The following is a 16,549-nucleotide window of genomic DNA, read 5'->3' on the forward strand; positions in this document are numbered from 1 at the left end:
AGCTCCCCAATTTGTTTATATTATTCAAAATAACAATTTGTGTCATTGTGGAGAATGTAAAAATATTTATGCACAACACACATATATTTTTGATATGTAAAAATACATTTATATTCTCCGCAACAACACTCATGGCTATTTTGAGTTATGTATTATTGAATTTCACATCGAACCAGGACTCCACATCGTAAAGAGAGGGTAAGATCTGCAGGTCAGCAACATTCATTCAAGCAAGCCTGACTCTGCTGATGAGACAATGTTTTGTCGAAACGAGTCCAGAGTTGGCTTGTCTTCAGCCAATGCTGCTTGAATTGCGCACTCCCAGAAAACCGTGCGGCTGACAGATTGTGCAACAAATCATGTTAAGTACTTTTCGTTTTAGAGACGAGTATGTGAGGATATATTGCCTACTTATTGATGTTGTGCGTATGCTGCGACTAGCTTCATCGTTCGTCTTGTTGCAGTGATAAAGTCTTGTAGCAGTGGTACGTGTCACATCTGCCACTCGCACGGAAATAAGGAGGATCAATCCTCAGCTTGGTGGCTTTCTGAAAAGCATTTATATATAATTTAAATTCCAGATGTTTGACACATATGCCCTTACACATCTGCCGGCTCTGCAGCAGTCCAGCCACTACTGATACAGAGCCCATTTTTATTTGGCGTTATAAAAAAAAAGCCGCTCGCCATGTACACCTCTGGACACATCTGCGCGCCCATAATTAGAAACACTTCGAGCAGGATTCATTTGTCTCGCGCCGGGTGCTGGGGCAAATAAACCCTTTCACTGCGAACCATTGTTTCCACTTGTTTCTCCCGCAAGTTCACATTTTATTGTTCCGCTTGATTTATCGTTTGCTTTGTAAGGCCCCCACGCGCGTTATGCGGTGGGTTTTTTTGTCGTTTTGCGCGGTGACGTCGTCTCTTCGTCTTTGCATTCAAAACAGCTGCAGTTACGATGTTGAGAGGCATTTCACGATATCGCAGTGGTCGCCAGTAGCAGCATTGAATATGTTCATTCTAGCAGCCAACGAGCACTGTGTAATGTGGCACATTTACTCGTGACCTGTGATTGGTCAGCTCAAATCCTGGCTGGGGTTAACCCATCCCCATGATCCCTATGAAACCAATGCAACAAATGTCACTTTTGGGAAGTCAGCTGCTTCCCAATGGCAGACAGACCCTAGCCATAGGAACGTGGGACTTCCATTGCTGGCTCAGAGGAGAACATGTCGACAAGCGCAAATCAATACTCATTTAAACAGTGAGGCACGTTAAAACAAATCGTTACAATATAATACGGGACTTATTGAATGCAATTTAGTGCCCACGTATAAGGCCATCTTTGTCAGTCTACTTCAGGATTATGATTTGACCATACTTCAGAACATTGGTCAGTGGCGGTTGGTGAATGCGGGGTGGTGGGGGCGGGATGTGCAGAGCAGTGTATGATCTGTACTGCCAGTACTGCCAGTGTATGATCTGTACTGCCTGCACTGCCAGTGTATGATCTGTACTGCCAGTACTGCCAGTGTATGATCTGTACTGCCTGCACTGCCAGTGTATGATCTGTACTGCCAGTACTGCCAGTGTATGATCTGTACTGCCAGTACTGCCAGTGTATGATCTGTACTGCCTGCACTGCCAGTGTATGATCTGTACTGCCAGTACTGCCAGTGTATGATCTGTACTGCCAGTACTGCCAGTGTATGATCTGTACTGCCTGCACTGCCAGTGTATGATCTGTACTGCCAGTACTGCCAGTGTATGATCTGTACTGCCTGCACTGCCAGTGTATGATCTGTACTGCCAGTACTGCCAATGTATGATCTGTACTGCCTGCACTGCCAGTGCATGATCTGTACTGCCAGTACTGCCAGTGTATGATCTGTACTGACAGTACTGTCAGTGTATGATCTGTACTGCCTGCACTGCCAGTGTATGATCTGTACTGCCAGTACTGCCAGTGTATGATCTGTACTGCCAGTACTGCCAGTGTATGATCTGTACTGCCTGCACTGCCAGTGTATGATCTGTACTGCCAGTACTGCCAGTGTATGATCTGTACTGCCTGCACTGCCAGTGTATGATCTGTACTGCCAGTACTGCCAATGTATGATCTGTACTGCCTGCACTGCCAGTGCATGATCTGTACTGCCAGTACTGCCAGTGTATGATCTGTACTGACAGTACTGTCAGTGTATGATCTGTACTGCCTGCACTGCCAGTGTATTATCTGTACTGCCAGTACTGCCAGTGTATGATCTGTACTGCCAGTACTGCCAGTGTATGATCTGTACTGCCTGCACTGCCAGTGTATGATGTGTACTGCCAGTACTGCCAGTGTATGATCTGTACTGCCAGTACTGCCAGTGTATGATCTGTACTGCCTGTGCATGTTCTGTACTGCCAGTGTATGTTCTATACTGCCTGTACTAACAGTGTACAGTGAGGGGAAAAAATATTTAATCCCCTGCTGATTTTGTACGTTTGTCCACTGACAAAGAAATGATAAGTCTATAATTTTGTTGGGGGGTTTATTTGAACAGTGAGAGACAGAATAACAAGCAAAAAAAACAGAAAAACGCATGTCAAAAATGTTCAGCTCCCTCTACAGATTTTCTATGGGATTAAGGTCTGGAGACTGGCTAGGCCACTCCAGGACCTTAATGTGCTTCTTCTTGAGCCACTCCTTTGTTGCCTTGGCCGTGTGTTTTGGGTCATTGTCATGCTGGAATACCCATCCACGACCCATTTTCAATGCCCTGGCTGAGGGAAGGAGGTTCTCACCCAAGATTTGACAGTACATGGCCCCATCCATCGTCCCTTTGATAAGGTGAAGTTGTCCTGTCCCCTTAGCAGAAAAACACCCCCAAAGCATAATGTTTCCACCTCCATGTTTGATGGTGGGGATGGTGTTCCTGGGGTCATAGGCAGCATTCCTTCTCCTCCAAACACGGCGAGTTGAGTTGATGCCAAAGCGCTTAATTTTGGTCTCATCTGACCACAACACTTTCACCCAGTTGTCCTCTGAATCATTCAGATGTTCATTGGCAAACTTCAGACGGGCATGTATATGTGCTTTCTTGAGCAGGGGGACCTTGCGGGCGCTGCAGGATTTCAGTCCTTCACAGCGTAGTGTGTTACCAATTGTTTTCTTGGTGACTATGGTCCCAGCTGCCTTGAGATCATTGACAAGATCCTCCCGTGTAGTTCTGGGCTGATTCATCACCGTTCTCATGATCATTGCAACTCCACGAGGTGAGATCTTGCAATGAGCCCCAGGCCGAGGGAGATTGACAGTTATTTTGTGTTTCTTCCATTTGCGAATAATCGCACCAACTGTTGTCACCTTCTCACCAAGCTGCTTGGCAATGGTCTTGTACCCCATTCCAGCCTTGTGTAGGTCTACAATCTTGTCCCTGACATCCTTGGAGAGCTCTTTGGTCTTGGCCATGGTGGAGAGTTTGGAATCTGATTGATTGCTTTTGTGGACAGGTGTCTTTTATACAGGTAACAAGCTGAGATTAGGAGCACTCCCTTTAAGAGTTTGCTCCTAATCTCAGCTCGTTACCTGTATAAAAGACACCTGGGAGCCAGAAATCTTTCTGATTGAGAGGGGGTCAAATACTTATTTCCCTCATTAAAATGCAAATCAATTAATAACATTTTTGACATGCGATTTTCTGGATTTTTGTTGTTGTTATTCTGCCTCTCACTGTTCAAATAAACCTACCATTAAAATTATACTGATCATTTCTTTGTCAGTGGGCAAGCGTACAAAATCAGCAGAGGATCAAATACTTTTTTCCCTCACTGTATGATCTGTACTGCCTGTACTAGCAGTGTATTATCTGTACTGCCTGTACTAACAGTGTATGTTCTGTACTGCCTGTACTGCCAGTGTAGTTTCTGTATTGCCTTCCACTGACACAAATGCCTGCAACACCTCTTTGTTATGTACGACTATCACTAATGCAAGTGCTATCCAGGCTGAAACCTGATTACCTTCCATGATGCGATGAGAATGTGTGCATTCTGGGTAAATTGGTCATAGGCTGCGTTTTATTTCAGACATTATAAAACCATTTCTATCTCTTCCCGAATCCGCTAACATCACAAGATAAATGATCGTAAACAAGCTGGAATAATTGAGCACACTACAACCATCTTGTCTTGTTTGATCAAGGTGAATACGTTTTTGCACAATATATCCATCCCGCCAGTAATCTCGGATGATTGTGGATAAGCATACCTCACACTCGAGTACCTTATGCCAATAGTCATTACTCCTAGCCAGCCTAGCAGTATTGAAGGAAATATTGAGTGAGTGATGGATTAAGCCATGCTCATTCCGTTTATATAAATAAAAAACTACAAATTAAATAACGTTTTAAACGTAATTAATGCTAGTGCCCACTTATTGATCTGTCGATTGCCTTAGCTAGCTGATTCCTAGAACTCAATTGCTCATTGCAGACCTCACTTGGTATACAGGTCGTGGGTTCGATCTCGACCCTGACACCTGTAAATTTGGAGTTTGCGTGTTCTCCCGATGGTCGTGTCGATTATTCTTCGGGTCCTCTGTGGCCAGGTCGCTTCTGAAAAATAGCTATATAGCTCAGTGGGCCTTACCTGGTAAAATAAAATATAGTTTAATAGTGTAAGTAGTTTTTTTTTTTCCCAAATGTGTTTCTTTTCCCAGCGAGCTTCACCCACATTAACTCAGTATGAGCCATCCTTGGACCATAAGTTCCACTTCAATACACAATTTACCCTCCCAGTAACTTCAAGCCAGCATACTCCATGCAATAAAGTGACTTGGGCTTAAGACGAACATATATCTGAGCGATGATTTCACCATGCACGTATAAAGATGAAAGGCTAATGTTACAAAATATTGGAGTAATAGTGAAACGACTAATAATTAGATAACGTAATGTATTTTTTATTATTAATGGGAAGTTAACAATTTACTTCTCATATGGGGAGACTGGATTCCACCATGAGAATGTGGAATTTCCAACACTTCCTCAATAGTGATGAGCACTGACCAACGTCCCCTTGTATCCACGGACATTTTTGCTGCGATTGTTGAATAAAAGAGCGGTTACAAGAAATGGCTTCTTTTATTTACAGTGCACAAAGCTGGGCTCAATTATTTTTCATTTTATGCACAGCTATCTGGATTGAATCAAGACTGCTGAAACTTTTTTGCTGTTGGCAATTCTTAATTCTGACTGTGGCTTTTGATTTAGACTGTAATATTTTATGTTATTGTCCATTTTCAGCTCGGGCCTTGTGTTGAAATAAGTTGTCAATGTTTAAACGTCTATCATATTTTTTAGAATTTGGATAAAGTTGTGTTGGGGCCTTCTTGAAAAATACTTTAAACATGTTCTGGGGAATACATCTTTAAAAATCATCAATAAAAATATATGCTTTCCTTTTTTTGATATATTTATTCATGATTTTTACCACTAAGAGTTTTTTTTTAGTACCAAATTTGGCTTCCATTTCAAAGAGAATTACACGTGAGTTATACAACTCATAAAATGTAACTGTTGTGGACATTATTTCTCTCAAGCCCACATTACAGAAAGTAGCACAGAGCCATGCGAGACTAAATTCACTTCCCAGATAAGCACGCTATAAAACACTGAATTGTAATTAGAGTGCACCAGTCAGTCAGTGGCTCTCTGTGGCTGGTCGCATGCCATTAAAATTCACCGATGCTTTCGATGCCAGTTTCTGGTTGTTCGGGCAAAAACCATGGCATGTGGTTGTCATTTCACAGCATCTAGGTTTTTTTGTGAGTCGCTCTGCACTACTGGGAGCAGCGCTGAAGCAGTATCACTTTTACAAGCGGGACGAAAGACTTTAAGTGCTGCAAAGCTGTGAAAAAGCGAGGTGGGCAGTACCCCGAGTGCACCTGAAAGGTTGCACGAAGTTTTAACAAGCGCTGCCCTGTCGCTCGCTGCAAATGGTGCCTTCTTGCATCCTGACATCCCACCCCCCCCTGGGGTGGACAACCCCGTGGAAGGAGCCGCCGATGTCTCCCGACATCAAAGACCACGCTGCCCACATGCATTTGCGCCATATGTGTGATTTGGAAACAATTATGTTATTCGAGATGGATTCTTGCACCCTTACAGCATTGCTTCCTATCCACTTGCGGTTTTTATTTTTTTATTTTTGTCCCTCGTTCGTGCGACGCCCTTCTTGCGTGCTGCTCCTGCTGCATATTTGAATAATCAGGCTAATGTCAAAATTCAATCAATCGCTTCTTTACAATTAGTGCTGTGGTCTGCGTATTTTGTAAAAAAAAAAAATCCTCCAAATTTGATTAAATAGCCCTTTGTTCAAAAATAGCGCACACGCATTGAAAGTCAATTTTGCTTTAATTGTGCACTGTTATGACTCACAGCCTTCGTTAATTTCCATGCCTCGCTTATTAAAGTGGTCCTCAAGACACACCATTAAATAAAGCACGCTGTACATTACACGAGATTTTATAGGGGAAAAGTCGAACGTGCCTCTTCCTTGGCCAAGCGGGGATCTTTTCACCATTGTAAAGCAAAAATTCTCGGGGATCAGTTTACATGCAAATATGCGTGTCCCCTCTGCCCCTCGCCGCTGTTTTGGATTTTTTTTTTTGGGTGAAGTCAGTAGCGAGTGTGCAGCAGTCATCGCGAGCGGTGTGCATTGCGCCCACATGCAGGCCCTTTTGATAGCACTTAAGTGTGAGGAAATGCGATAGCCCTTGAAGCCGTGTGGGCTTGCAGTGTCCAGCTTGCAAACACGTGTGGGGAAAGGGGTCATGCGGATTGCCTGGCACCTGCAGAGCTAAACTAATTACCTGCGGAAGCGGCCAAGTGTGCAGTTATTCCGCCAGTGTCATAAGCTGCAAGGAAACTTCTCATTTCTCTCTTTCTGTCTTCCCTCTCGTTTTTTTTTCTTGCTCGGGGACGCTGGGTTTTTCTGGAACTGGGGGTCGATGGGTCGTCTCTGCAATGCCTCCCAGGTGTGGCACATTTCCTTGCGAAGGAACGCTAAATTATTTCTCCGTCGTCCGTGCCTGCCGTTGTTTTGCGCGCTGGGGCATTTGAAGAAAATGTGCCGGTTTGGCAGTGAGGGGTGAGCAGACGCTAGCCACACTCCAGGCTCCCCCTTCGAGAGGAGGTCCTTAAAACGTCCGTTTCATTATTACTTACTGCAGAGGTTTTCACCGTTGTGCCGCATAGCTTCTCCGATGGAGATCCCGCACCTCCGATTAACACGGTTGGTTATGTACGGCGCAAAAGAAGTCCAACATACATACACACGCGTACAGTTTGTACCGTGTGCTGTTCGGCACGATTTTCGACGTTTAGCTCCACGCACTGAAATTCAAACGATCTGGTCTACATCATGGGACCTCCTTTGCCATTGTCAAAATATGAGAATAGGTTTTCCACTTTTTTCTGGCAACAAAACAGCTGTGTTAAGATGTTAAAACACCAAACTGAAACCTTTTTACAAGCAATAATGTCTGCATTAACCACAATGCTTGTGGTCAGAATGCAAACAAAAAACGTACTCTGATTAAATTTCGATTTATATATATATGCATTTTCTGTGAAACGGATTGGTCCACACCAGAGACACCTTTCTTTCGAGCCCAGTCTCAAACGGTGTTAGACCAGGCGTCCTCTGGTCTAAAAGGCGTCCTCTGGTCTAACACCGTTTTGAGACTAGGCTCAAAAGAAAACTGTCTCTGGGGTGGACCAAACAGTTTCAAAGACAATGCGTATATTATCAGAGTATGTTTTTTTTCATTCTGACCACAAGTATTGTGGTTAATGCAGACATGATTCCTTGGGAAAGGTTTAAGTTTGGTGATTTAACATCTTAACACAGCTGCTTTGTTGCCAGAAAAAAGGGGAAAACCGATTCTCATAATCTGGTCTACGTTTTCAAAGTGCCTGAGCGATGACAGCCTGAGTTGAACACCCTGAGCATATCAACTCGCACACTTGCAATTGTGAGTGGAGCGCTCTGAACCAGCATCACGTGGCCAAACAATGTAAATGTAATATCGCGTATCATAATGCCAATAATAATCATAATCATGAAGAAGCACCCAGCACGTGGAGCAAAATGTCGGTCCTCATGCTCAGTACAAGCACATTAGGAAATCTTTTCGTTGCTATTATATTATTATCACTTCTAATGATAGGGCGTGCAGAAAAACATTCAATGCCACTAGATATCGGTGTCAAAACAATAACACAAATGTTCACTGCTCATGCAACATATCAACATCACACACGCACATATATATACAAAATGGGTACCCGTTTGTATTGTAGCAGCTCTGGGAGCTGTGGTGGATAATCCGCATGGCTATACCAGGGAGAATTGTATTTATCCTTAATGCAACTACAGCATTGACATTTTACCAACTTGGTTAATTTATTTGACTGAGTCTACTCTGAGCAGCATTTGCATGGAGAACGTGATTATTTGCATGTAGGACATCGATATTTTGTATTCATAACAGTTTAAATAATTTTGTTAAAGTTATTTGATGCTGCGTTCTTAGTGGTGCACAATCACAATTAACGAAAAAACCTCAACACACTCGTAATCAACATTACCTTAAAATTACAATATACTGTATATAATTGTCGACGCTTTGGGCAATGACTCTTTTTCTGTATATGCTATGAAGAAGGCACACTGCCAAAATATGATGGAATTTATATATATATACGTATTTATTTTAAGGCATGGGTTGTTGACAATAGTGAGCTTTATTATAATGATGATGCTGTGTATGATCACAGTATACTGTGTATACGTATAATCATTATACGCAGTATACTGTACTGCTGAGGAGTAGCGGGACATTTCGTTAGCACGCTGCGCTGTGAATGCTACAACCTGCGTTCGATTCTCACTCAAGGCGATCATCCGTAGCGAGCGCCATCTGGATGGATTCCCCATCCCCGCTGCTCCAACGGGCACCTGACCTGCATGGTGAAGTACGGTCAAACAGCCCGCATGAACAACACTGCACGGGGAGGCCTTCGTACAGCAGTGGACTGACCCAATGCCTACATTATCATCATAAAGTGTTGTATTTAGATATTTTGTACGAGTGGTGCCGCGGCAGAGTGCCAAACTTACAACTGTAAAAATCCCAGCTCATCATCTCCTCGGGCACTTACAAAATGGGTACCAGTTTATGGGAAGTTAATAGTGGTTGTCTTATGGATATACTGGTCCATGTCTTAGGAACATGGAATTTCCACTGCGCCATCAACACGAGATGAACACCATCAAATGCGAGCACTCAGTCGTGAAAGAGACCCCTTAAAATATCTATCCACACTAAAAGTGCACAACACATGCATTGGCAATTGCGATCGTTTTATCATTCCTCGCAACATTTCACAATGGCGTAAAGAGGGGTCTTCCTTTGAGACGCATTTTCCGCGCGCTTAAATTGTACTTCTTTGCCGCAAAAAGATGTACACTTGAATGATATTTCACGATGACGATGCTGGCGGTTGAAAATCCCATTGTCGTAAGAGGTTCACGTAGAATTCGAGGCGTCCCTTGCCGGCCTGACGGCACCACGCGCCGGTATGTGAGCACAACAGATTCATCACTTTACAATGGAACCACTTTATCATAATGAAAACATCCCACGACAACGAACCACAAAAAAAAAATCGGCATTTGCAGCGGTGCAGTTTCGCTGCAACGTTGGAGCGGGGAATTTGGAATGGGAGGGCGAACGATAATTCCTCCTCTGCGTCCCAATACCAAAAAAAAAGGTGCACTCCTCGTTTTAAAATGCACGGTCCCCAGGGTCCACTTGTACCAACAACAAAAAAAAGGCAAAAGCTGTTTTGATCAGTAACACCTGCCAAGCTCATCCATCAGCCAGGCCCATGGCAGGATATGCCTCTTCCTACTCACGCTGTGCTGCTGTAGGCTCTGGGACGACGGCAGCTCTCGAAGCAGCCGGAGACTGAATTCTACTTAGGGAGCCAGTGTTTGCTGCCCAAGTTGCATCCTCTGTGTACGCTTCAATGCGTATTTTTGAAAGCTCGCAAGTCAATAGCGGTTTAGCCTATGGAGAGGGTTGGTGCCCCCCACCCCCCCCCCCCCCCCCCCCCCCCAACGGAATAATATGGAATTTTCCACCACTGGCTCCTGGTCACCAAAGAAGATAGATGAACGCTGTCTTGCAAGCGAGTCGCTTTGATGAACGACTGCGCAATGGACGTGCATTGCCATTTGAACAGTTAAAAAGGCGGAATAGAGTTGTACATTCTGTTAATAGAAGCTAAAGTGACAAGTGTGATGTGTACATGGAAAAATACCCCAACTAGAAGCATTGGCTACACAATGCTGATGACTCCCAAGGGTAAGAAACATATGTCTTCTCACTTCTCCAAGTCCACCAATTATCTAAATCCTCTTGGCCACATTAAAAAAGGAGTGGAATGGTTTCAAAAAGTGCCTTACCATATTTCCGAGCCAACAGTAATGTTTATTGAGAATTTATTTGTGTGTGTAATATATGTATTCATATATTATATTTGCGGTAACATCAGGTTAATGCGTTTAAACGAAGATCTGAATTTAAAATGTACGCTTCATTTGTAACAGCTAAGGCATGCTTTTAATATTAAATGCACGAAAGGGAGTTTTCATTTCACCTGATTATATTATACATAAGCTAATCTCTGCCATATAATATGTAATTTTCACCACTGACTCAAAATTAGTAACAGAGATGAGCACTTCCAAAGACTTTATTCAATATCGAGACACTGACTTTACTGGGTGCATTTCTTCAAATCTTTAACATCCAATAATGGATAATAGGGATTTCACCTTTTGTCGTACATAATGCCGAGATTTCTACAATCAAATCTGAAACTTATGAGAAAACCCTCATGATAACAGGAAAAATAGTGTAGGCCAGAAATCCATCAGTTAAAACAAAGGCAGACATGTTCAAAACGCACTTCGCCTTTGTGCATGATGCAAAAACCAGCCAGCAGTTCCGAAATAAGTTCATTGTGCTCTGCTTGTTTTAGGCCACCTTAACAAAATAACTAATGTGACCTCCTGATTCCTGTGCAGTGACATTGACCTTTGGAGCAGACTGTGTAGCTCACATTGTGAGATTCAGCTCAATCTGTTTAATTTAAGTGAGTACACTGTAGCTTTTCGCTTAACGTTCAGTGGTGAGTAAATGTAAAAAAATGTACACACATAGCCAGATTGCCTAAATTGAAATTGCACATAGCAAATGCACAAACAAACCTGCATTTAACAAAAAAAATCTACACTCTACTCGAGATGGATGTTGTACTGTGGTAGGAATATAAAGATCCCCCGTATAGCCTTTAACAAACCGTTGGGGCTAGCTCTGTAAGCAAGCACCTATGAAGGCCGGCATAGCACGCATGAGGGTGGATGGCCAACATCAGTACTGAGGTTTAAACACTGCACCAGGTACTTGGTTGAGGCTGAGTCGACCTAGGGAATGCCCAGGATCAGATCAGATATTTGCCACGATGTTGGCTGTGAGCGGGAATTGAACTTGGGCGGCCAGGTTTGCAGCTGAGCGCGCTAACCGCTGCACTTCCGCACACCCTTGCCAATGAGCGAACACTGAGGTGCACAAACAGAACATACAAAGATCTGTTTAACCTCGTAGGACATAGGGATATGTGTTATTAGTGAGATCCTATTAAGGTTGGTATTGGGATGGTGTTACAGTGAGGGAAAAAAAAGCATTTGATCCCCTGCTGATTTTGTACGTTTGCCCACTGACAAAGAAATGATCAGTCTATAATTTTAATGGTAGGTTTAATTGAACAGTGAGAGAGAATAACAACAACAAAAAATCCAGAAAAACGCATGTCAAAAATGTTATAAATTGATTTGCATTTTAATGAGGGAAATAAGTATGTGACCCCCTCTCAATCATAAAGATTTCTGGCTCCCAGGTGTCTTTTATACAGGTAACGAGCTGAGATTAGGCGCACACTCTTAAAGGGAGTGCTCCTAATCTCAGCTTGTTACTTGTATAAAAGACACCTGTCCACAGAAGCAATCAATCAATCAGATTCTAAACTCTCCACCATGGCCAAGACCAAAGAGCTCTCCAAGGATGTCAGGGACAAGATTGTAGATCTACACAAGGCTGGAAGGGGCTACAAGACCATTGCCAAGCAGCTTGGTGAGAAGGTGACAACAGTTGGTGCGATTATTAGCAAATGGAAGAAACACAAAAGAACTGTTAATCTCCCTCGGCCTGGGGCTCCATGCAAGATCTCACCACGATCATGAGAACGGTGAGGAATCAGCCCAGAACTACACGGGAGGATCTTGTCAATGATCTCAAGGCATCTGGAACCATAGTCACCAAGAAAACAATTGGTAACACACTACGCCGTGAAGGACTGAAATCTTGCAGCGCCTGCAAGGTCCCCCTGCTCAAGAAAGCACATATACATGCCCGTCTGAAGTTTGCCAATGAACATCTGAATGATTCAGAGGACAACTGGGTGAAAGTGTTGTGGTAAGATGAGACCAAAATGGAGCTCTTTGGCATCAACTCAACTCGCCGTGTTTGGAGGAGGAGGAATGCTGCCTATGACCCCAAGAACACCATCCCCACCGTCAAAATGGAGGTTGAAACATTATGCTTTGGGGGTGTTTTTCTGCTAAGGGGACAGGACAACTTCACCGCATCAAAGAGACGATGGACGGGGCCATGTACCGTCAAATCTTGGGTGAGAACCTCCTTCTCTCAGCCAGGGCATTGAAAATGGGTCGTGGATGGGTATTCCAGCATGACAATGACCCAAAACACACGGCCAAGGCAACAATGGAGTGGCTCGAGAAGAAGCACATTAAGGTCCTGGAGTGGCCTAGCAAGTCTCCAGACCTTAATCCCATAGAAAATCTGTGGAGGGAGCTGAAGGTTCGAGTTGCCATAGGTCAGCCTCGAAACCTTAATGACTTGGAGAAGATCTGCAAAGAGGAGTGGGACAAAATCCCTCCTGAGATGTGTGCAAACCTGGTGGCCAACTACAAGAAACGTCTGACCTCTGTGATTGCCAACAAGGGTTTTGCCACCAAGTACTAAGTCATGTTTTGCAGAGGGGTCAAATACATATTTCCCTAATTAAAATGCAAATCAATTTATACAATTTTTGACATGCGTTTTTCCGGATTTTTGTTGTTGTTATTCTGTCTCTCACTGTTCAAATAACCTACCTTTAAAATTATAAACTGATCATTTCTTTGTCAGTGGGCAAACGTACAAAATCAGCAGGGGATCAAATACTTTTTTCCCTCACTGTAACAGCATTATGCATGGTTGCATTCGTCTTCGCAGTGTGGATAATTATAATTGCACGCCACATCAGGACTTAATTTAAGGTTGAGTTAATGTAGAGGAGGCCCAGAACAAGTTCAGATTCATGGCAATGGTAGAAACCCAGGTCTCTGAGATCGTAGAGTGTTGACTACTGTGCCACTGCTACACACACACGTTCGCGTGCACACACGCACAATAGCACTAAAAATAAACAACGTTTGCTCCTGAAGATAAATAGCGAAGGGGTTTGCTTTAGCTTTCTTTGGGGAGAAAATGACCCACTTATAAGCACTTACAGATATTGTTAAAGTCCTGCTGGAGTGCAGACTTTACAGCCTGTATGGCTAATTTGGCCGTAATGTCCTCCTGTACCGGGATAAGGGGCACCTTGGGATATCTGAGGCCGTTTTTTAAAGCGGCTGAAGGATGCCATGCATTGCCATGTTGCATTTGTAGCTGCTACCCACATGTGCATTTAATACCCCTCGGCTCTTCACAGGGTTGTGGTGTTCTTATTTTTTGCTGGAGTTTTTGTTCGATATCAGAGGTCTTGAATGTCGAACCTTGAAAAAAAGAGCGTTTTATTCATTAATATCGATTTAATAAGTAGTTTATTTGAGTTAATACTATAAGTAGAAGCTGAAAATGAGCACATTATTATTGTCTCACCAGAACTCTGTCAGTCAACGCAGCAGTGCATGTCAAGGACGGACCCAATAAGAAGACACGACCACTTCTTTAATAAATTCGATAAACGTCTCTTACAAATTCATGAACAGCTCCTTCATGATCCGTAAAGAGTTGATGACTCCATGTAAAATATGTTAAGTGTCTATCTGCTTATACATGTGTGGGGCATTGCTCATCTCCTGTATATCGCCCTAAGCCAGACGTGAAAATTCCACAATCCTATGGTGACAGTTAATCATTAAATAGCATATCAATCATCCTTTGTGCATTATTGAGAATTTTTACCTCTCAGGAGATGGCTTATGCCAAAAAGTGAAAAATGAAATTCATATAGAGTGCCGTAATGGGTGTGTATTGTGCGGTAATTTGTGACCAGGTTGAAACCACCTACTCTATACTTGACAAGCAGAAGTACTTGCGAGTGAACGCTCCGATTAAACCCCAGGATCTCAGCGGAGCTGGCTCAATGCTCTAACACAGGTAGAAGGAGGCCCCTTAAGTCCTCCAGACAGCTGCTGAAATGCCTTCAGTGTTTTGAATATGTGCATTACATGTCCGTGTGTGTGTGTTTGTGTTGTCACATTTATGTCGTCAAAAAGTAAATTGCTGCCTTGCTCAAATGATCAATGGGCAGCGCCCATCACTAGCGGTACGCATTCCACGTTACTACGACAGAGACAACTCCTTCCATTGAATGACCGCTGTATTATAGATGCAGTAACCGCTGGATATGAGCGCACACACCCCGTGGGAGCAAGGCCAGCTGTGCGTATATCCGAAGTGGTGTGCTTGTATCAGAATTTTCCCTATGCCTTCCATCCACCTGTGCGATGTAAAAATGTGTTGCTTCAATAAGAACCGCGTAAACAATTATAATATAATGCTCCTGCTGAATGTATGCCTCTCCACGCCGCGTTGGTAGTGTGGGTTATTTGACGATGCTTCATCACACTCATTATTGCAAGCATTGAAAGAAGTGGGAGAAAGGAGGGAAAGGCAGCACTGTGTTAGCCATGGCTGGGAATCAAACTAAGGTAGCCGGGGTCATAGCGGAGTGAACTAACCACTGTACCACCGCTCCACCCGTGCAATGCAGTATAACTCCTCTTCGCTGCGACTCTACTACTCGTGACGACACTATATTACTATTATAGTTACCACTATAATGAGCCAATAATGTCTGTGTGTCCCGCGCGTGAGGCCACTCAACGTTGGCCAGCCCCCCTCATTAATAATTATGAACAGGTGACGTCCTCCACATTGACCCCCCCCCTCATTAATAATCATGAGCGGGTGATGTAACTCCACATCCAACAGCCCCCCTCATTAATAATCATTAAGAGGTGATGTCTTCTAAATGGACACCCCCCCTCCATTTATAATAATTAGCGGGTGACGTCACTCCACATGGGGGGCGGGGGGGGGCGAGGCGCCTCCTCCCCCCTCCTCAGCATCAACTTACAACCTTCACTACAAAGGCAGAACCCTCACGTCACGTGATCTCCGTAACGCTATTGTTGAGACATCAAAGTAAAAAGGACGTCATGATGAACAAGGGATTATAACCTTAACATGAAATAGGTCTGTGTCACTGCGGCCTTACAAATTGCACACGCATTAATGCAATTAATATCACGTCGCAGTCTGCTTTTCGCTTGCAAGTTTCAGATTTACTGAAGTACACCCGTCCTTGGACAGGCAAAAGGCTAGTACTACTATACTACCCGTGACTATACTACCCATGTCTTTACAATACTACTGTACTACCCGTGACTATGCTATACTGCTATCCTACCCATTACTATAACATACTACGATACTACCTGTGACTATACTACCTGTGACTATACTGGACTACCCGTGACTATACTATACTACCCGTGACTATATTATACCGCTAAACTACCCGTGACTATACTATACTATACCGCTATACTACCTGTGACTATACTACCCGTGACTAGACTATAGTACTACTGTAGTGAATCATTCAGAGACACAATTTAGGTGGCAACGTTTATTCCATAACACCATTACTCACGGAACTAAATACACCTATCTCTCACTTGTGTTACACACGGGACCATAATACCATAATACACCCATTCCTCTCGCATACAGGATAACTATAACCAGGCCAAAGCAGCCAACGTGCTGTCTGACCAACGATGTCGAAGACGGAGACGAAGACGTAGCACTTGAGTTCCTCTTCACCTGCAGACAGCCCCGATATGTGATGGGAGCTCCCCTTTTATCCTTCCCAGCGCGGCATGGCTCCACCCTCGGCCGCGCCTACCTCTGGAATATTCCCGACAGTTCCAGGCTACACCGCACCTGTTCCCTCTCTGGCTCCGCCCTTAACCACGCCCCCTTCGGGAATTATCCAGACGTTTCTCTGCTACTCTTCCCGTGTCCCCGCGTTCACCCTTGGCCCACATTCCTCACCCCGGACCATCACGTGCT

Source organism: Petromyzon marinus, chromosome 15 (genome assembly GCF_048934315.1).
Source record: "Petromyzon marinus isolate PM22_M1 ecotype Great Lakes invasive population chromosome 15, UKy_Petmar_22M1.pri1.0, whole genome shotgun sequence".
NCBI lineage: Eukaryota > Metazoa > Chordata > Hyperoartia > Petromyzontiformes > Petromyzontidae > Petromyzon > Petromyzon marinus.